This window comes from Schistocerca americana, chromosome 1 (genome assembly GCF_021461395.2).
Source record: "Schistocerca americana isolate TAMUIC-IGC-003095 chromosome 1, iqSchAmer2.1, whole genome shotgun sequence".
NCBI classification, from domain to species: domain Eukaryota; kingdom Metazoa; phylum Arthropoda; class Insecta; order Orthoptera; family Acrididae; genus Schistocerca; species Schistocerca americana.
In genome coordinates this window covers 64,021,307-64,044,439 of record NC_060119.1, presented here as the reverse complement: position 1 = coordinate 64,044,439, position 23,133 = coordinate 64,021,307, and positions in this window count along the sequence as shown.

The window sequence follows — 23,133 nt, the reverse complement described above, 5'->3', positions numbered from 1 at the left end:
GAGCGATCGATGTGGCCACTCGGATCGCCCGACATGAATCCCATCAAACCTTTATGGAACGTAATCGAGTGGTTGATTCGTGTACAGTATCCTGCACCGGCAACACTTTCGCAGTCATGGGCGGCTGTAGAGGCGGCTGTATAGGCAGCTTGGCTCAGTATTTCTGCAGGAGACTTCGAATGGCTTGTTGAGTCGATGACAATATTATATTGTGCGCTGACAAACATTATTAAGTTCTTGACAGAGACCTGTGGAGTAGTTTGGTATAAGTGTCTCACAGTTTCGTGCGGTTTATTATGGAGTTACTGCATTTCGTTTGGTTTCTTGCGCTCATCTTGCCCTCATTAGCTTTGCATCTTACTGCACAGAAGATAGTCCACAACAGTGCAAATGTCGACGGTATGCACTGTGTGTCTTCTGTGGATACAAACTTGTTCTATTCGCTCACAGTACTGCTGTTTCCAATAGTAGTATTTACTTTACTCTGGATCTCAAGGATATGAGGTGAGCAAAATTTGTTGTCGTTTTACACCAGGCATGGGCAAATGGAGGCGAACCAATTGGAAAGTGGACTCAGTCTAGGGGCCACTAGTAATGTTGCTGAGTGAACTTGCTCGTCACTCCAAGAAGACGATATCGTTCGTTGGTCCCTCTTCTCTACATCCGATGCAGAAGTGTAGAATGAACTGAGTAGTACAACAAGACGTCAAGCTGCTGGAAGCTCTGTATCAGTGTTGAATCTTTTGACGCAGATGCTGTGGTAGAGATTCATGGCACTACACTGATGTGACAAAAATCATGTAATCCTTCTAATATCGTGTCAAACCTTCTTTTGCCCAGCATAGTGCAGCATCTCGACGTGACATGGACTCAACAATTAGTTGGAAATCCCCTGCAGAAATATAAAGCCATGCTGCCTCTGAAGCCGCGCATAATTGCGAAAGTGTTGCCAATGCAGGACTTTGGGCATGAACTAACCACTATATTATGTTCCATTAATGTTTCATGGGTTTCGCTTTGAGCGATCTGGGTTGCCAAACCACTCGCTCAAATTTTCCTGGACATTCCTCAAACCAGTCGTGAACAACTGTGACTCGGTGACGTGATCCATAAAAATTCGATCGTTGTTTGGGAAGAGGACGTCCATGACTGGCTGCAACTGGTTTTCAAGCAGCCAAACATCCAGAAGGGCCAGTCCATTCCATGTAAACACATACCATACCATTATAGAGCCACCCACTAGTTTGCACTCTGTCTTTTTGTAAACATGGGCCCATAGCTTGGTGGGGTCTGCACCACTGCACCACTCTTGATCCCTACCTTCAGCTCGATCCAAGTGAAATCGGGACTCAGCTGACCAGGCCACCGGCTTCCAGTTATCTAGGGTCCAACTGAGCTGTACACGAGAACAGGAGAGGCGCTGCAGGCGATATCGTGCTGCTAGCAAAGGTACTAGCATCGATCGTCTGCTGCCATAACCCACTAACGCCAAATTTCGGCGCACGGTCCCAACGGATACGTTCGTCCTACATCCCACATTGATCTCTGATGTTATTTCACACAGTGTTGCTCGCCTGTCAGTAGTGAGAACTCTACGCAAACGCCGCTTCTGTCGGTCGTTAAGTGACGGCAGTCGGCCACTGCATTGTCCTTAGTGACAGGTGAAGCTTGAAATGTGGTATTTTCGGCACACTCTTGAAACTGTGGATCGCGAAATATTGAATTTCCTAACGATTTCTGAAATGGAATGTGTCATGTGTCTAGCCCCCACCACGATTCCGTGTTCAAAGTCTTAATTCCAGTTGTGCGGGCGTTATGACGTCGAAAAGCTTTTCATGTGAATCACTTTAGCACAAATGACGCCTCTGCCAAAGCACTGCCCTTTTATACCTTGTTTTCGTGATACTATGACCTTTTGTATGCGAGCGTATCTCTGTCCCATAACTTTTATCACTTTGGTGGAAAGGGCCCTGTGTTTGGCCAAATTGTCGCAGCACCCGATAAGAAGAAGATACTGTAAGATGATGAAGGCACTCCTCCGTGGACTGCGACGAGGCAACAGTCAAAGAAGAGGTGCTAATGTGCTGGAGCTGGGGATCTGACAATCGGGCTGCACAGCACAAGAAAGAAGAAGAAGCGACAATTGTCGTCATCGTGCAAACGGCAGTCGACAACTTTGTGGTGCGGAAGCTCCTAGGCTTCCCAATCCAAGCACAAACTCTCGCTCCAGGTACGGACCCTGACCCCAGTGTTTCAGGTGCCAAGATAACGGCCATGTGGCAGTGGCAGTGCCCTGAGACGCATCGAGTGCTCGGGCGGACAAGACAGCTGCACCAGTGACAGAAGAAAAGAAGATACTCTGACATGTGCTCGCTGCGGTGGGCCACATATCGCCAACTAGTGCGGCTACCCAATGTTCTGGCCACAGCCGACCAACGGTTGAGCAGACCGTGACCAAGGGAAGGCAGCGACAAACGACGGGAGCCAAGGCAGCGCAACACAGGGGGTAGCAAAAGACAGCAGCTTCCGCCGACCGCGAGTGGCTGGAACATTCCACCCATGGCAGTGGTGGCGGGGAGGGGAGGGAGGGTTCGGGACCGGCTGCAAGCGGAAGAGATATTGCAGTTAGCTCCTGAGAACATGCAACAGGAAAGCAATGAGAACTGCACCCGATGGAACTAGACATAGATGTGGTAATCACGTCTCTCAGCTGTGCGGTACAGAAGGAGAGGCCACCACAACTCACATGCAGGCAGTGACGGAAGCATACAAAGCCAACTTCGCGGCACATGCTTAGGAAGCCATCTGGCAGCTGGGGAAACTTCAATGCCTTTCTGAAGCCTACATGGGAACGCCTCTACAGATACCAATGCTGAGCCAATAGGGCTCCCCCACCAGTGGTCACCAAGGTGAAGGGGAGGGGAGAGAACAGTTGCAGCTTATGACATTGTTTGATGGGCTAACGCCAGGTAGGGACCGCAGCCACTGGGCCAACTGTTGCACGGGGACCAACTGTTGTGCCCAGTCATCGCAGTGTCGGAGTGGTGACAAAACACAGCACAGACATTCCCCACGGCACAGGCGATTTGGACTGACCTGTTTATGATGAACACATGACTGTGACGCTGGTATTGAGCTGCATGATAGCTGCTGATAACACAACCTACTTTTGCATGTTCTGTCACAGGTAGCAAACAAATTGCTAATGTTTTTACTACTCATCCTCACTGTTTTTTCCCATGGTGCTTTTTTCCCACTGCCCTTAAAACTGCTATGATGGTCACCATGCTAGCGCAGGTGTAGTGGGGCTCAACTTTATTTAAAACACGATGTCAAGCTTGCATTCAATGCATTTCTGTCCTTTCGAGAATATTTTTTTTTTTTTTTTTTTTTTTTTTTTTTTTTTTTTTTTTTTTTGCAGTGTTAATTGTATGCTAACAGCGACACACAGCAACACAGACAGGGTTACTGATGAAGAATCAACCGACTTGCGTCTCCTCCATGGAATCACTAACCACAATGTAAAAGCAGTGCGATGTCGCTACACTCAGCTGTTCCTGTAGTGATGACAACCACACTACCACAGTTTTGCACCTCTACATATGCAGTGATGACAACCACACTACAGTAGTTTTGCACCTGTACATAGGCAGATAACCAGACCCTTTTGTGCTTTACGATTTGGTGTTTGCGCATTGCAGGCATCTTTGTTGTTGTGTTAACAGCGTAGTATTCAATGGACGGTAATTCCTCAGTCTGGCTGCTGTTAGTCCCTGACCAGTGGCGTGGGATGACTCAGAGTGTTTCAGAAACTCCAGCACTTGTTCTTCGATGGAAGGCGCATATGATAAGGGGTTACAACATGCTTGGTGCACGTACAGTGGCCTCCCTTGTAATGGTCAGATGAGGTTAATCGTCATCTTGACAGTGAGCATTAATGCCCTCAAATTCAGATGCAGTTCATCATCAGGCCACTGTCACATCTGAATGCCCGACAAATCTGGATACTATATGATCCGATCAGGCAGCTAAATGGTGACCTACAAAAATGCCCGTTTCAAACTCTTGTCAGGTGCTGATAATGCTGTCGTAGACGGGTTTGCAGCATATCCGTGTGCCTCACGGTGATGATTCAACATCTGAGGCTGTTCACGCTCCTTGTATATCCTTCCAGGCCTAATAACAATACCAAACACGAACACCACTAATGCACGTCAGTGGTCATTCTACCTGTCACAGAGAATGGTAACTCTCAACATTTACATACCTGTGCTAATAGTGTGTATCCGTAGGAAGTCACATTGACAACCAACTATGTCTTCTGGGCACTACAGTTTCTGTCAGACACCGTATTTCAGTTTTAACGTGCACAAAGTTCATAATTACTTCACAATATTTATGCAAAATTAAATTTGGTTAGTGATATGAAAAGTAATTTAGAGTAAGTATAAATTATTTTACCGATTGAAACAAATGTTTCTAATGAACTACCTACGCACCGCTACAGAGTTGGTTGCAAATGGTAACGCAGCTCATAAAGTTTTTTGTGGGTACACTTCCACATGTGATCCGTTTGTTGCCGATAGAACGCCTAAGCGACACTCATTTCTCTCCATGTCTTTCCCAATATGTCTTCCATCACTCCCTCTACTTCACGTCATATTCGTGTTGTAAGGTTGTGCACAACAGGAATTGGTGAACTCAACAGTTTATCCTTAAGGTAACCCAACAGAGAAAGTCAAAAGGGATTATCTAGGGTGAACGTGGTGGCCATGATGTTGGACCATCTGCCCAGAAAGGGTTCATCCAAGAACTGGCGAATAACTAATCCCCTGTGTCGCGGTGCTCCATGTTTTGCAAACATTACCCATGATTGAAATTCCTGTAACTGAGTTGCAACTTAAAGTTTCAACATGACCAGATAAACTGTAGCATTAATGGTAGGATAAGTGAAGGAAAACAGTGCAGTAAGTGTGTTGTGGATTAAGCCGCATTGCTCATTCGCTTCTTGGCTGTGCCATACCTGCTGTAACACTATAGGTGGATCCTCTGACCCCCAGATCCGGACATTATGCCTTTTTACATTCTCGGAGATATGAAAAATTGCTTCACCAGAAAAACAAACTTTATTAAGCAGGCCACTGTTTGCATCGATTCTTTCCAGCATGCTCCTAGCGAATTCAGCATGTCTGAACCTAACATCTAGCTGCAACGCTCGCAGGAGTTTCACTTTGCATGCATCGAAAATCAGCCATTTGTGTAAAAGTGTTCAGACAGTGCTATATGGTATATGTGTTTCTCTGGAAACACGACGTGACATTCTGCGCAAATTGTATTGAAATGCTGTACATATGGTATCAACGGTGTTGTCACCCACTCAAGGTGTACTGCGTCTTCCCTTGCCACCAACTTCGCCAATTTTTTTTAAACATTCCACAGCTTCCTTTTTTGCTATTCACACCTCGCAGATGTCGACCATAGGTACTTTGGAACTGTCGGTGAACCATAATGGGCAAGTGTTTTTCGTGAAACCACAGAACATATTCCTTTTTCTCCTACAAAGACACCATTGCGACAGCAACACTTCCAAATTACACTGTCTGTAAAATGAGATAGAGAAAAGAATTTAGAGCACATGCAGAAGTGCATGTATAAAAACTTCATAAATTAAACTACCATCTGCAATAAAATTTGTTGCTTTATCCAGCATGGTTTCATACACTACTGACCATTAAAATTGCTACACCACGAAATTGCTACAGACGTGAAATTTAACCGACAGGAAGAAGATGCTGTGATATGCAAATTATTAGCTTTTCAGAGCATTTACACAAGGTTGGTGCCGGTGGCGACACCTACAACGTGCTGACATGAGGGAAGTTTCCACCCGATTTCTCATACACAAACAGCACTTGACCGGCGTTGCCTGGTGAAACGTTGTTGTGATGCCTCGTGTAAGGAGGAGAAATGCGTATCCTCACGTTTCCGACTTTGATAAAGGTCTGATTGTAGCGTATCGCGATTGCGGTTAATCCTATCGCGACATTGCTGCTTGCATTCGTCGAGATCCAATGACTGTTAACAGAATATGGAATCGGTGGGTTCAGGAGGATAATACGGAACGCCGTGCTGGATCCCAATGGCCTCGTATCACTAGCAGTCGAGATGACAGGCATGTTATCCGCATGGCTGTAACGAATCGTGCAGCCACGTCTACATCCCTGAGTCAGCAGACAAGACAACAACCATCTGCACGAACAGTTCGACGGCGTTTGCAGCAGCATGGACTATCAGCTCGGAGACCATGGTTGCGGTTACCCTTGACGCCTCATCACAGACAGGAGTGCCTGCGATGGTGTACTCAACGACGAACCTGGGTGCACGAATCGCAAAACGTCATTTTTTCGGATGAATCCAGATTCTCTTTACAGCATTGTGATGGTCGCATCTGTGTTTGGCGACATCGCGGTGAACGCACATTGGAAGCGTGTATTCGTCATCGCCATACTGGCGTACCACCCTACGTGATGGTATGGGGTGCCATTGGTTACACGTCTCGGTCACCCCTTGTTAGCATTGACGGCACTTTGAACAGTGCACATTACATTTCACATGTGTTACGACCCGTGGCTCTACCCTTCATTCGATCCCTGTGAAACCCTACATTTCAGCAGGATAATGCACGACCACATGTTGCAGGTCTTGTACGAGCCTTTCTGGATACAGAAAATGTTCGACTGCTGCCCTGGCCAGCACATTCTCCAGATCTCTCACCAACTGAAGACGTCTGGTCAATGGTGGCTGAGAAACTGGCTCGGCACAATACGCCAGTCACTACTCTTGATGAACTGTGGTATCATGTTGAAGCTGCATGGGTATCTGTACCTCTACACGCCATCCAAGCTCTGTTTGACTCAATGCCCAGGCGTATCAAGACCGTTATTACGGCCAGAGGTGGTTGTTATGGGTACTGATTTCTCAGGATCTGTGCACCCAAATTGCGTGAAAATGTAATCACATGTCAGTTTTAGTATAATAAATTTGTCCAATGAATACCCGTTCATCATCTGCATTTCTTCTTGGTGTAGGAATTTTAATGGCCAGTAGTGTAGTAATAAATTTATGTAGCCGGGAAAAGACTTTACACTCACCCAGTGGTATGCTTACAATAACGGTGGTAAACACCTGAATATATTTTGTCTTTTTTTTCAGCAGGTTTCTTTCTGTTATTGATTGTGTCCATTACTCAGAAGCCTCCGCATTGGACGATGGACCTGCACCAGCGGCATTAATTTTAATGCAGCAACAATGTTCACGACAACCTTGTTAAAATAAGTTTTCAAATTAGTCTGTCTTTAAAATATGATACACGTTTCCAGCAAAGTTTCTTTATGTTAGTTGCTAGGAAATTAAGCGCTACAAGTTGGTACGACGTGTGCCTTAGGGCATGGCCCTGGAGGAGTTCTCGCGGAAGACGGCGCTGGTGGTGGTGGCGGGGGCGGGTCCCGCAGCCGCCCACAGTGGTGTCATGGCCGCCGTCTGCGCCCGCAGCGCCCCCTCTCTGCCCGAGGCCAACTTCAGCGGCGTCTCGCGCCTCCTGCAGGACTGGGCCGAAGCTAAGGTACCAAACAGTTCAGCAGCGCCAACCACCTTCTGCGCAAAATGGCATTTATTTCAGAAAATACTTTTCTCTGACTTTGCCACAACGGGACATTCGTAACTTGTGTTCATTGCTATCATTTTATGATGATACTCCAAAGTCTCTGCAGTTAAGTGGTGAGAGTGTCTGCTGCCATGTAGATCTATGTTCAATTCTCAGTACTGCTGGAGATTTTCTCGGTGGAAGGACTGGAAATGGGTGGGCTCCTCCTCATGCTGCAAGCTGAGAAGTTACTTTAGTGAAAAGTGGCGGCTCCAAGATCCAGGAGCTGACAGTGGTTGTGAGAACATTATGCTGACCCCACGCCCTCGATACTGAATCAAATGTCACCATTGCCAGTGGGAGACACTGCAACTATTCAACACTGAGTGGTCTGGCAGTATTATTACGCTAAGTTTGTGTAGTACTCTTTTATTATTCAGTACTGTTGATCACCATGGCCTTGTGACCAGCGCTGTTGATTGACAATCCTGACAAACTTCGCGATTCCAGTCCATGTTTCGATCATAAAGAATGACTTCCTTTGTCGACTTAATATTTCCAGATTATGAAATCCTTTATTAATTAATCCTCGAGAAACGAGAAGAAAGAAGCGCCCACACCTTCTACTTATTATTATTAATTTTTAACCGTTGGTCATTTTATGCAACTATATGGGGACCAGTCACATTATTAAGAGGTGTATCATCTTGCACACAGTATGTAATCAATTACATACACCTCTGTATACACTACTGGCCGTTAAAATTGTTACACCAAGAAAAAATGCAGATGATAAACGGGTATTCATTGGACAAATATACACTCCTGGAAATTGAAATAAGAACACCGTGAATTCATTGTCCCAGGAAGGGGAAACTTTATTGACACATTCCTGGGGTCAGATACATCACATGATCACACTGATAGAACCACAGGCACATAGACACAGGCAACAGAGCATGCACAATGTCGGCACTAGTACAGTGTATATCCACCTTTCGCAGCAATGCAGGCTGCTATTCTCCCATGGAGACGATCGTAGAGATGCTGGATGTAGTCCTGTGGAACGGCTTGCCATGCCATTTCCACCTGGCGCCTCAGTTGGACCAGCGTTCGTGCTGGACGTGCAGACCGCGTGAGACGACGCTTCATCCAGTCCCAAACATGCTCAGTGGGGGACAGATCCGGAGATCTTGCTGGCCAGGGTAGTTGACTTACACCTTCTAGAGCACGTTGGGTGGCACGGGATACATGCGGACGTGCATTGTCCTGTTGGAACAGCAAGTTCCCTTGCCGGTCTAGGAATGGTAGAACGATGGGTTCGATGACGGTTTGGATGTACCGTGCACTATTCAGTGTCCCCTCGACGATCACCAGTGGTGTACGGCCAGTGTAGGAGATCGCTCCCCACACCATGGTGCCGGGTGTTGGCCCTGTGTGCCTCGGTCGTATGCAGTCCTGATTGTGGCGCTCACCTGCACGGCGCCAAACACGCATACGACCATCATTGGCACCAAGGCAGAAGCGACTCTCATCGCTGAAGACGACACGTCTCCATTCGTCCCTCCATTCACGCCTGTCGCGACACCACTGGAGGCGGGCTGCACGATGTTGGGGCGTGAGCGGAAGACGGCCTAACGGTGTGCGTGACCGTAGCCCAGCTTCATGGAGACGGTTGCGAATGGTCCTCGCCGATACCCCAGGAGCAACAGTGTCCCTAATTTGCTGGGAAGTGGCGGTGCGGTCCCCTACGGCACTGCGTAGGATCCTACGGTCTTGGCGTGCATCCGTGCGTCGCTGCGGTCCGGTCCCAGGTCGACGGGCACGTGCACCTTCCGCCGACCACTGGCGACAACATCGATGTACTGTGGAGACCTCACGCCCCACGTGTTGAGCAATTCGGCGGTACGTCCACCCGGCCTCCCGCATGCCCACTATACGCCCTCGCCCAAAGTCCGTCAACTGCACATACGGTTCACGTCCACGCTGTCGCGGCATGCTACCAGTGTTAAAGACTACGATGGAGCTCCGTATGCCACGGCAAACTGGCTGACGCTGACGGCGGCGGTGCACAAAAGCTGCGCAGCTAGCGCCATTCGACGGCCAACACCGCGGTTCCTGGTGTGTCCGCTGTGCCGTGCGTGTGATCATTGCTTGTACAGCCCTCTCGCAGTGTCCGGAGCAAGTATGGTGGGTCTGACACACCGGTGTCAATGTGTTCTTTTTTCCATTTCCAGGAGTGTAATATACTAGAACTGACATGTGATTACATTTTCACGCAATTTGGGGGCATAGATCCTGAGAAATCAGTACCCAGAACAACCCCCTCTGGCATTAATAACGGCCTTGATACGCCTAGGCATTGAGTCAAACAGAGCTTAAATGGTGTGTACAGGTACAGCTGCCCATGCAGCTTCAACACGATACCACAGTTCATCAAGATTAGTGACTGACGTATTGTGACGAGCCAGTTGCTCGGCCACCACTGACCTGACGTTTTCAGTTGGTGAGAGATCTGGAGAATGTGCTGGCCAGTGTAGTGTTTCGAAGGAATCGAATGAAGGGTAGAGCCACGGGTCGTAACACATCTGAAATGTAACGTCCACTGTTCAAAGCGCCGTTAGTGCGAGGAACAGGTGACCGAGACGTGTAACCAATGGCACCCCATACCATCACGCCTCGTGATACGCCAGTGTGGCGATGACGAATACACGCTTCCAATGTGCGTTCACCGCGATGTCGCCAAACACGAATCCGACCATCACGATGCTGTAAAGAGAACCTGGATTCATCCGAAAAAATGACGTTTTGCCATTCGTGCACCCAGGTTCGTCGTTGAGTACACCATCGCAGGCGCTCCTGTCTGTGATGCAGCGTCAAGGGTAACCGCAGCCATGGTGTCCGAATTGATAGTCCATGCTGCTGCAAACGTCGTCGAACTGTTCGTGCAGATGGTTGTTGTCTTGCAAACGTCCCGATCTATTGATTCAGGGATCGAGACGTGGCTGCACGATCCGTTACAGCCGTGCGGATAAGATGCCTGCCATCTCGACTGCTAGTGATACGAGGCCGTTGGGATCCAACACGGCGTTCCGTATTACCCTCCTGAAGCTATCGATTCCATATTCTGCTAACAGTCATTGGATCTCGACCAAAGTGAGCAGCAATGTCGCGATACGATAAACCGCAATCGCGAAACGCTACAATCCGACCTTTATCAAAGTCGGAAACGTGATGGTAGGCATTTCTCCTCCTTACACGAGGCATCACAACAACGTTTCACCAGGCAACGCCGGTCAAGTGCTGTTTGTGTATGAGAAATCGGTTTGAAACCTTCCTCATGTCAACACGCTGTAGGTGTCGCCACCGGCGCCAACCTTGTGTGAATGCCCTGAAAAGCTAATAATTTGCATATCACAGCATCTTCTTCCTGTCGGTTAAATTTCGCGTCTGTAGCACGTCATTCCGTGGTGTAGCAATTTTAATGGCCATTAGTGTATGTAACAGTGTGTCTATACACCGGCAGGTCTGAGGATAGGATTCAAATCAGCTCGTGAAAAAGTGACGCCCGAGCTCAACCTCTCATTTTCTTCGTCTGCAACTCGGGCTGAAGATGTGGAACCATCCCCTTAAAAGAAAAACGGGTGGATGTACAGAAATTTAAAGTCAAGCAATGTGTGTAAGAGAGAGGACATATGAGACTACGTTACAACATTTCTGAACCTGGCATCTTGCATGAATCTCTTAATTTTCAAATAGGAAGGAGGTCATGTGACATATAAGATACACGGAAAATCGCACGAGGAATATAATGGTGTTTTCGTATGAGCATAGCATGGTTCATTCTCGTGTTGTGATTGATATTTCTTCCTTACATCCCCCTTGTTATCCCAGAGGATTTTAACTAATTCCACCGAGGCAGGCTACCTTTTCGCCACAGTTCGGTGGTGAAACTTCTCCCGAAATTGCGTGAAACGCTCCATCACAGACAAACAAAAAGTTGGATGACCGATAACGGCAGCGAATGAATTAACATCAACCCCTGTTCTGTCATTGTTCAACAAGAGTCCACAGTGTACTACTCGTTCAATGTTGCCGTACATTAGTACCATTACAGAATGCAAATGTTATAACATCTCACCGAGGAAGAGCCAAATCGTCGGTTTCAATTTACAGAATGGATGATACACAAGCAGGAAAAACAATTCCTTTTCCAATATGGTGTACTGTTTATGGGTGAAGGTGTTTCCTGTGTCAAGCGCTAGATCAATAAACAGAATCATAGATACTGATCAAGTGCCAATCTTCACTGGATGGATCCACTGAAGTAAGTTGGTGCATTGAAAATGGTGTGGAATACGGGGTTCTCACACTGTTGGGAGGTTTAGCACTCAGAGCGCACTAAAGCATCGCATTATCTGCAGTTGTCAGGCAATGATGTGCTGCTGTCGCTGCTATCTGGTGATGGGCTATTTCCAAATTTCTTTTAGCACGATGGTACTTCACCTCAATTTGGGCTAGCTGTCTGGACATGGCTGGATATCCAGTTTTTCCCTGGATAAACAGGCTGTAGATATCTGTTCGAGTGGACACCACATTTCTCAGATTTAAGTCCATTAGACTTTTGTCTGTGTCCATATGTGAAGGTAGTTGTGTTTGCAGTGAGGATAAGAAACCATGCGCACATCAGGGAGCCGATCGTTGATGCTTGTGCTCGCGAGCTGAGATGTGTGTTGCTTAAAGTCCACGAGGAATGGGTGAAGCAGATACTAACAACCTTATAACGTGCTGCACAATATGTCAAGCACATCCTATTTGTTATTGCCACCATTTGTTCCCTAATGAATAAAGCTGTGCTCAAATGAAAGACATAGTTCTTTTTATCGCTTGATTCTTGTTCTGTCTGCCATACCACACGACATCCTTTCCACTTGAAAATTACGAGATTCATTCATGCTTATAAGATGGCAGCTTCCAGACTGGTCGCCACGTCGGTAACATAGCCTCAAAGTTTCTTCCCACTATCCAAACTAATAAGACTTGACTTTACATTTCTGTTTATCCACCTGTTTTGTTTTAGAAGTGTGGTTCAATGACCGTGCAGCTGAGTGTACTGCTATAAGCTTTGCTGCCAGATCTGATGTTACACACTGCAACACTTGTTCAAGTCTATAGTTGTGAGTGTTAAGTGGTGGCAGTCAGACAGAACTGCTGCTGTCTGGATGCCTGGCTCTACATAATTTGGCTGATGAGTGACTGCTCAAATGCCTTTGTGCGCACTGTACTTTGTCTGATCTTTTCATCAAAAAGCTACAGAGTCAGAATTGAATAATATATCTTTCACTTAACACCAGCTTCTGAAACGTTCTAAACAGCCTTTTATAGAATAATTAGCAACTGTTTTCAAGTGTCGGTCAATTTACGTTTTTCAGCACCTATGTGACACATTCCTACAAGTCATACAAACTTGTGACCATTCATGCCACATTCCTTATTCGGTATGGGCCCCACACACTTGAGCACATTCAAAGACAGGTTGTACAAGCCTTTGTATTTTGCATTTTTCTAGCATCCTGCCAATGAAACGAAGTATACCACCTGTCTTACCTACGACTGGGCCTATGTAGTCATTCCACTTCCTACCTCCACAAACTGTTACATTCAGGTGCTCGTCTACTGGTTCACTGATTCCAACTGTGGCTCATTAATGTTGTAGTCACAGGACAGTAGCTGTGCACAATTATATACTGCCTGACAAAAGAAATGAAGCACCCAGAGGGGATGAGCAAATGGATTGAGAATGTATGTGATGTTATTTCAGTGATTACAAGATCTTGTCAAATTTACAAAGAACTTTGCAATACGAGGCCACTTATAAGTATGATGTTGCACCTTCGCTGGTCTGGATGTATGCACTGATCGTGTTGCGAAGGATGTCATATGGCCTTTGTATTCTCTCATGAGGCAAGCCAGGCCACAGCTATTGTAAGCAGCCTAGATGTCCCAAATACTGGTAGTGAGATGCAGTTGATGTCCGAGCTGGTCACACAAATGTGGTATCGGGAACAGATCTGGGGATCTTGCTGACCACAGGACTACCTCAACATCACACTGACAATTCTGAGAGTCTTGCGAAATGTGTGGATGAGCACTGTGCTATCGAAAAATGGCATCATCATAATGGATGAGGGGAAACATACGATGATGGAGAACATCCATGTCATGCCATTGTGTTGTCAAGTTTCCTCAGTCACCACTAGCTGTGGCCTGACGTCATACCTGATGGCTCCCCAAACCATGATGCCAGGTGTAATACAGCAGTGCCTCTCCAAAACATTGGAAGAATGTGATCTCTCCCCATATCACCATAATATTTTTTATGATGATCATCCAGAGTAGTGCAGAACCACGAATCATCACTGAACACACTGTGATGCCATTCACCAGCAGCAGTCCATGTCTCCCGGTCATGGCACCACTCCAGACCAGTCATTTGTGGTAGGGTGTTAACAGCAGCCTATGCATGGGATGCTAATTTGCTAGTCTGTCTGCTGGTAGTCTCTGACCATTGATGTGAGATGACACAGAATCTTGTAGGGAGGCCGATACCTGTTCTCAGATGTCAGGCACAAATGTGAATGGATACAATGTGACTGATGCACAGTACAGTGATTCTCCCCTGTAGTGATCACACCTGGTCAGCTGGAGCCTTGACAACGAACATGCCTGCCCTCACGTTCCTGTGCAAGCCGCTGTCATTTCTGAATGGCCCACAAATCTTGATACCGTGCAATTCGACCAGCTAACCAAACGGGAAGACATAATGAGGCTGATCTGAAACTCTGAGAGGTGCTGATAACGCCATCTCACAGGTATTTGAAGCATCTCTGTGTCATTTATCACTCGATATCTGATACTGGTAATGCCACTTACATAGCCTACTGGGCCTGGTAACGACACTAAACATGAACAACATTAATGCACTATTTGCTCATTTTACCTATCACAGATGTCACTTTGTTACTCATAACTGCATCACACTGTTAATTAACGATTAGTGTATGTGCTTTTCCAGATTCATAGAAGGCTTGAAAACTATCATAAGACCATAACAACATCTATTAACCTTCTGAGTTTGTGATATTATTTCAACTTCTATGGGGTAGTTAGAGGTTAGAGGGGTGCTGAGATAATTCAGTTCGTTGATTCATTCGCTCACAGTTTATGTTCCATAAATCCCATCATGGAGAGAAGCCTTCAGGGTCATGAAACATGTTATACATCACCACACAGAGCCAACCACTGCTGGCTATTTCTGTGAAGTACCTCAACAAATTATGGCTGGTACTGATCTATTCAAAATGATAATTTCAATACTTACTTCGGTGGCGTCAGTAGGAGAAGTGTCCGCGACGAATTCGGCAGGCAGGACGAGCGGTTCACCATACAGGACCTCCACCAACGAAGCATTAAGGTCCTCCTTGAGCGCGGAACAGATTCCCAGCAATGCCTACGGCAGAGCCTCAGACCAAAGCCCGCTGTGCTACATGAGAGCAGATTTTAATGTTTTGTGCCATCGCTTGACTAGTTCATTGGCTTGCGGATGGTATGCTGTCATGTGAAATTTCCCCACCCCGCACAACTCACACAGGCGAGCGAAAAGCGACGACTCGAACTGATGGCCCTGGTCCGTGGTAATTGAGAGTGGGCAACCAAATCTAGCCACCCACGCCGAAATGAATGCACGAGCGATTGTCCCAGCTGTAATTTCCACCATGGGTACCGTCTCAAACCAACAGGTGACGCGGTCGATCATGGAAAGGATCTATTTGTATCCCTTGGAAGAGGGGAGAGGACCAACTATGTCAATGTGCACGTGGCGCAGATGGGGCGTCGAACTATCCTAAAGGCAGTTGTGCATGTCTGCTCACTTTGCTCTGTTGACAAGGAATTCAAGCACGTGACCATGAGTGGCAATTGTACTGCATGCACGCTGGGCCATACGAAACGTTCAGTTATGAGGCGTGTCGTTGCCCGCATTCCAGGGTGAGCAAGATTATGTAACGCGTCGAAAATCCCGTGCCGAAGGGGGAAAGGCACCAAGAGGCAGGGCGAACCAGTAGAAACGTCACAGATGAAAGGAATTGATGACCCGAACAAGGCAATTAGTTTGATGATGTGCAAAGAACAGTCATCCGAGAGCAAATGTTTAGTGTCCGTGTCTTTGGCCTAAGGCCGCGTCAGTTCCTCTAAGTTCAACGGGGCAGAGATGATCAAAATGCGGGAGAGGTAGTCGGCAACTACGTTTTCCACACCGCGGACATAACAAGCGTCCGAAGAATGTTGGCAAATAAAGTCCATGTGCCAGAAGCGGCGCGGTGGGAGATCTTTCGCCGGGTTGCAGATCGCGTTAACAAGAGGCTTATGATCAGAAAAGATGGTCAAAGGCTGATCATTTACACGGACTCCTCGTAAGCTTTTTTGAGAAGAAACTCAGCTGCTACATTGACTCTGGAGTCTGCTGTTGGAGGACAGCAGCTGCTGCTGACTCGCTAGTGTCGGTAGTGATAAAAATCCGCACCTTGGGGCCGAGGTGCGCGAGAGTGATACCCTGTACAATGGCCGATTTCAAATTGTCAGAAGCGCCCAGCATGGGCCTAGTCCAATCCAGTTTACGCTTTCCCATTTTATTTTTGCCGGAGAAGGCGTCGGTTAGAGCTGACTGTACGGAGGCAGCCTGAGGTATATGTCACCGATAAAAGTTCACCATCCCTAAGAAAGGCCGTAGTTATGCGTAATCCTCAGGGAGAGGCAGAGGAAGGATGTACGCGATTCATGAGTCAGTAGGGCCGAGGACGTCGGCCGAGACCGTATGGCCAAGGAAAGTAACAGATGTGAAACAGAGCTGCGATTTGTCATCATTAATAACCATGCCGTTGGCCGCAAGAGGCGTACGAATTGCGTCAACGTGGAATTTGTGTTCTCCGCAGATGAGGGAAAGATAAGTATGTCATCCAAATAGGCAAAAGCGAAAGGAAGTGGTAGCAAAATGGAATCCATCAAACGTTGCCACGTCTGTGCAGCGTTTTCTAAACCATATGGCATGGAGCAGTATTCGAAAAGGCGGAAAGGCGTAATGATTGTCGTTTTCGGAATTTCCAGTACATGTCTCGGAATTTGGTGATATGCCTTCGAACAGACCAATACAGAAAAGAACTTCGAGCCATGCAGTAACTGCGTGAAATCCTGTATAAGAGGAGTCGGATAGTTGTCTATAATAGTTCTAGCATTAAGGCACCTGTAGTCGCTTCACATACGGAGGGAACCATCTTTCTTAGGCACCAGGTGAATGGGGGAGGACCAGTTGCTGTCAGAAGGTTGGAGCACACCGAAAGCCAGTTAATCCTTAACTATCTCTTTCGCTCACAACAATTAGCGGATTCGGTGGCAGTCGTGAAGGGAGGCATGCAAGGTGTGGCGAGAGGGAGGGGGGGGGGGGGGCATGAGCGGCGGTAGTTGACTAACCTTGGAGTGCCGGGATGGTGTATACTAGAGATGGGTCGAATTCGTTCATTCCCGTGAAGTATTTCATTCATTTCACTCTTTGCCGTGAAGCGTTGAAATGAAGTAGTTGATTCATGAAGTACGGAAGCCTGGCGAAGTTGCCCAGTTCGCCGTTCAGCCGCGGCTACGCTCGCTTCGCCTCGCTCGTACAATAAAGCTTCGTAATACTTCATATTTTTACCAAGAGATGGCCAAACTATGCAGTAACGTGCACGCAACGTTTTGCGTCTTACAGCGTCTGAGTTAACTTAAATACAGGATGGTCGAAGGGGACAAAGGAAAGAGAAACAGAGAAACCTGTCACATATAAAGAAGGTATTACGTTTAATCTTGGTCGACATTTTCTCATGAAGCGCCAAAAAGAGTCTTCATCTGCCAAGTGAAACCTTATTTGTTGTATTTATGGACTGAAAACTAGGGCTACCAACGAAATGCAGTCCAAGTTTATGTTCCTTTTAAAATTTAATCCAAAATAAAATGAGTATGTTAATCACTGTCACAAAATCTATATACCTACGTTAAGTAATTATTCAGAAGTTTTCCTGGAGATTTTATTTTTATTGAGAATAATAACCCTCTAAATTCAAAACGTAAACTGTCACCTGTAGTCATTGGTACGATTTCAGGTAAAATCCCTCTTTATTTTATTCAAAAGCAGCTTTTGTGTCTGTTCACGCTTATACAATGGCTAGCAACACGCGATCGCGTAAAAGTAGTGAAATTTGGGGTTTCTTCGCCGATTTAGGTTATGTGAAAGCAAAGTGCAACTGCTGTTCTAAGTGTATTTCACCGCGCGATTCGTCGACAGGCAGTACAGGGAGGATTGAAGTGAAGGGAGAATGAGTGACGTAGCGCCAATGTAGTGGGAGAGGGAGAGGGGAAGAGAGTGAGTGAACGAACTAGAAAAAAAGTGTGGAGTGTACTATCTGTGGAGAGTTTGAAGTACCAGTTCATTGAAATTGAGTGGTTAGTTCACACTTCACTGGAGTGAAGCGTTCATTTAAACGACTCATTCACGAGCTCCCCATCACTAGTGTATACGAACTGTCGGCAGTAGGCGATGGCTGAGCACACAGCACGGTAGCCACGGGAAGTGAGCGATCCCACAAAGTGGAGATGGACGTCCGAGCCGGGCCGGAGTGATGTTGGCAGGGCCTCGGCAAGAGACAGCGACAGTGGGCATGGTGTGACAGCCACACAATGCGAAGGAACCCGCCAAGTGGGGGTGGGTGCATCCTGTAGGTTCAACTGCGTCCTCGTGGAACCGGCAGCAGGAAAGGTGTAGCTCAACACAGGAGCGGGGCAGAGCAAAGAAACTGTAGGAGAGGGAGGCTGCGTTGACAGGAGCGGCTCTGCAGAGAATCAGCGTAAAGTAATCCATGCATAAACTAATTCAGCAGAGGCGGTACCAATGTGGGGCGTAACTCCGCATTATGAGTGCGTAGTCCGTCGATCTACTTCCAAATGTCTGATAAATCAGAGAGGCGAGCTGTAATATCTTCGAGCAGAGAAGCACATGTGGAAAGTGTGGCCAAGGACTCAGAGAGCGAGGATGTGCTGCACCCGTTCGAGCATGGAATGGTAGAACCAGATGCGTGGCAGGTTGTAGCAGCCTGTAGGTCCGGCGAAAGCTCGTATTGGTGTAGAAAGTCCAACCCAATCACAGGATCGTCCACGTCGGTGACGTGGAAAGTCCAAGGAAATGTCGCGCCCCAGGGACAGACGAAGCGACATCTTGATGTAGCTGAGGACCACAATATGAGACTGATTCGAGGTGACCAGTGCGAGGTTAGCAGGAGAAAGCGTGTTGCCTGCATGCTTAGCAGGAATAACGTGACATCTGTGCCAGTGGCGACGAGAAAGCACATGCCTGACGACAAGTCCATGACATAGAGGTGCCGCGCTGTTAGTACAAGTGGTGCGGCATCGGAAGGTAGCACTGTTGATCATCATGGCGGGATGTGGTGCCTAAATGTGCCCGCTGAAGTCATTTGGGTATGCACAAGGCTCCCAGCAGTTGCAAGCGGCATCCCCGTAGGTTGCATGGTACCAGCGAATTGGGTAAGCTTGGAGGCGAGGCGCTGTGGGGCGAGCGGGGAACACAGCTGGCTGCAACGTAGCTTGAGAATGCTCCGGCTGCTGCTCAGGTGAGGTCGTCTGCTGTTGGGAGGGTGCGGGTAGTAACTCCTGTAGGCTGCCGGGAGGCAGCTCCTGGCAGGTCGTTGAGCTGCTGAGGCGCACATGTTGACCTCTACCAGTGGCGCATGGAACCGGCGAAGCCAACAGAATGATTGCATAGGCCTGATCGGCAATGCATATGCAGACCAGGAGAGGGTCAACAACATATGATAGCAGGTGAAGCTGTAGGTCTGACAGTAGTTTGATCATCCACAGAGTTCACAGCATGGCACCAGGTAGTGTTAGGTCATCAGTCAATGTAAGAAGTTGCTGCCACAGTGCGAAGGCGTGCAGTCGTCGAGATGCTCATCATTGATGATGTGATGGATGGCCTCGGCTGGATGGTGAGAAGGCATTGAATAAGCAAAGTTTTTGCTGTCGCATACTTGGGTGAGGTGGGAGGCGAGAGCAGCAGATTACTGATTAGGTCAGGGTGGTCATGGAGGTGGCTCAACAGGCAGACAAAACATGCATCATTGCCTGAGATCCCGTGGATATCCAGTAGATGGTCCACTAGGCAAACCAAGTCTTAGGGTTCTCCTTTTGCAGTGCAGGCAGCTTAGGAAATCTACCGCATAACACCTCTTGATGCAGAAGAAATGGCCGGTACTGTTACAGGAGTGGGCGGAAAGTAATGATGTGACCACAGAGTGATGGTCGCAGCAACCGGCGCAGTTGAGGCGACCGGTGTCACTGAGACAGTGTGCAGGGGGGCGGGGGGTTGCGATGGTGCGATGACACATCAAACCAGCTGGAAGGTGACTGCTTAACCGAAGGGTGAAACACAATGTCCTTCACACGATTTTCGTTCACTATGTTGGTGAGCAGCTTGCACTGTCTGGGTGGCAGCCCTGCTGCGTAGTAGCATTTGACGGTGGCCATGCTGGGAAGGCAACAGTGAAGTGGCTGCTGGCATGGCAGGGAGCCAGAAAATTGTTCACTTTTAACCAGCTGTCTATTAGGAACACTATTAAAAACACAAGCACAATTGCTAGGGTGTGACGCACTTGCACAAAACGACACTGGTAAATCCATTGTTTTCAAGACAATGTGGGCCAACACACGGAGTCCATTACTGATCAAAATAAGCACAAAATAATCCCCGAACACACGACATTGAACACTGGGTGACCACTGTGAGTTTTACAAAGTGAAGAACCATAATAGCACATTTTTAGAGTCAAAATGAACATTTATTTCAGCACTGAACAGGGCGAATTCAGAAATGGACATCAAACATGGTGCGAGAGGACAAAATACAGAAAGGAAAGCAAAAGAGGATAATCAAAGAAGTGTCACTTCATGTCAGAGATGCCCCAATTGTATTTCTTGTCATCTGTTTAAAGTCATTTTTGGGTAGACTTCCTGTAGCACCACAACACTACAGTGAGGGCTGACTAAGGTCAGGCCAGCTGTTCCTAAATCTAGGAAGTGAGAATCATGAATCTGCAATCCAGACTTTGAGGCCAAGGTATTACCACATACCAAGTGCACCTGCCCAAGATACCCCTACAACCTGTGCAGTGTGAGCAACTGCAAGACTTAACACATGTGCCTATGTGAATGTATTGTGTAGAAATTGCAGCCATTACAAAGAGTGCACAATGTAACCCATTTATTTCCACAGGTTACCTACCACAAGAGGACATTTGTAATATGTTCACTGTTTACCTAGTGCTTGGAACTAAATTAACTATGTTCACAACAAGTGTTGCTATAATATTAATGGTGTAGAAATAGTACCACAGAAACCAGCTGTGTTGTTGGAACCATGATAGAATATTATACATTCAAAACATAATGCTTAACTACTGTTTATACACAGTTTAGTTTAAATTCAAGAACACTTGAATTCTGTTAAGAAGCAAATTGATCTAATTAATTCTGTTAATGGTACCAACGTTGATGTACCTTCACTTATGATGTAGCTGATTTCAGAGATTTCAAATCAATACAGTTCACAGGCCCACTTATAGGTGCCACCTAGGTCGGCACCCTGGCACACTCTGTGGGTCATCAGAGAAACAGTATTATTTAAGCAATTGTAAATGAGTGTTCAGTCTATTCTGTAACCTGTACTACTTTGTCCATTCAATGTTTCCAGTGTTACATGCAACCTGTACTTCATGTTGGCTCCATAAAGTACTGTGTTCCATTAATTGTGTTTGTTCTTGCTATAACAAATTTGGCGATGAGTGAAGGTTACATTTTTGTGTCAGTGCTAAGTCACTCGACAAACATCTTGATGGAAGAAATACTCCAACGTATCATTGCCCAACAGCAAGGCTTTGTGGAACAACACCAGGCTCTCACCACCTCACTCAATCAAGTGGCATCTGCATGTTCGCTGCAGGATACTCTTCAGTCAGGGAAACCATTGCCCTTTCTGGCATATGTTGAATCAGCTGTAGATTGTGACTCCTATGAGAGATGGTTATGACAACATTTTCAAGGTTTTTTTATGTGCACAATGCAAACCTATGTAGGGCTTTGTTTCTTTCCTGGCTTTTGCCAAACAAATATCAATTGTTGTGCCAACTTTCACCTTTGCAAGAACCAGCCGGCTTGTGATTTGATGAAATGTTCAAGTCTCTCCCAACACGTTACTGTGACAAAACACAAGTCATTGTAATATGTGCAGAATTTTACCATTGTCAGAAACAATCAGAACCAATCTTACAAAGCTTGGGCTGCAGAATTACACGGGTTGATCTGTTGTAAATTTTTCACCAGTACCCGTGATGAATATTATGCTGATCACATGCATGACATTATTATTCACATGCCCTCAGACAGGGAAGGCCACGATAAAGCACTTTGTGTGAGAATCTGATGCTTACGGATGAGCTCAGTTTAGCATAGTCCTTTGAACTGTCATGAGCTGCAGGAAATCAGATTCCTGCATGGAGGGAGGTATCAGAAGTTGTTCAGTCAACCCCTTTTAGGCATGCTGAAAATGTTCAGGAAGATGGGGAAGCTGTTGCAGCAGTAAAACCTTTGATTCAGCATCACATGGGGCAGTGTAAGTTATGGCCACAGCACCAACAAGCTGCGTCAGAACATTGACTGCATACCACCTTCCATTTTGCCCATGCTGCTTTGTCAAACATGAGCACACTGCATACCCTAAGGGTTGGACTGTTTGCAGTAACTGTTAAAAGAAAGGCCACATTGCATCAGTATACAACATCGTGTACACAATAGTACCGATAGACATAAACTGTATTTCTATGACTCTATCCCCAAACAAATTGTTTATTGATTTATGTGTGTATAATGAGCTGCTAAAAATGCATATGGACACAGGAGCTGCAGTGACTAGCAAATGCACAAACTTTTGTGGACTTGAGATCCCCTCCCATCACACAGGCTTAACGAAAGTTGGTAAGCTACAAGAAACATCAGATTCCAATCCTAGGTCAGTTCTCCACTCCTGTGTCACACACCTTCCTTGTTGAGGACTATTTCCATATCATAGACCTGTTCAGGTTAGTTGCATTTAATGTTTTTGGTTTCTCTGTTGTTAATGAGGTAAGTTTAGTGTCAGATCAAGTTCTGCTTCAACAGCTGCAGTCCCTCTGCTATGAGTTTTCATTCCTCCTTTTCCCAGGGCTTAGTTGGGCTATCGGTTTTCAGGCACACATTACCATGAAAGAATTTGTCTGCACTGGTGGGTTTTTTTTTCCGCAGCAGGTGCTCGTCACGCTGCGAGACTTCAACAAGTCCGAATTAGACTATTTAATGTCAGT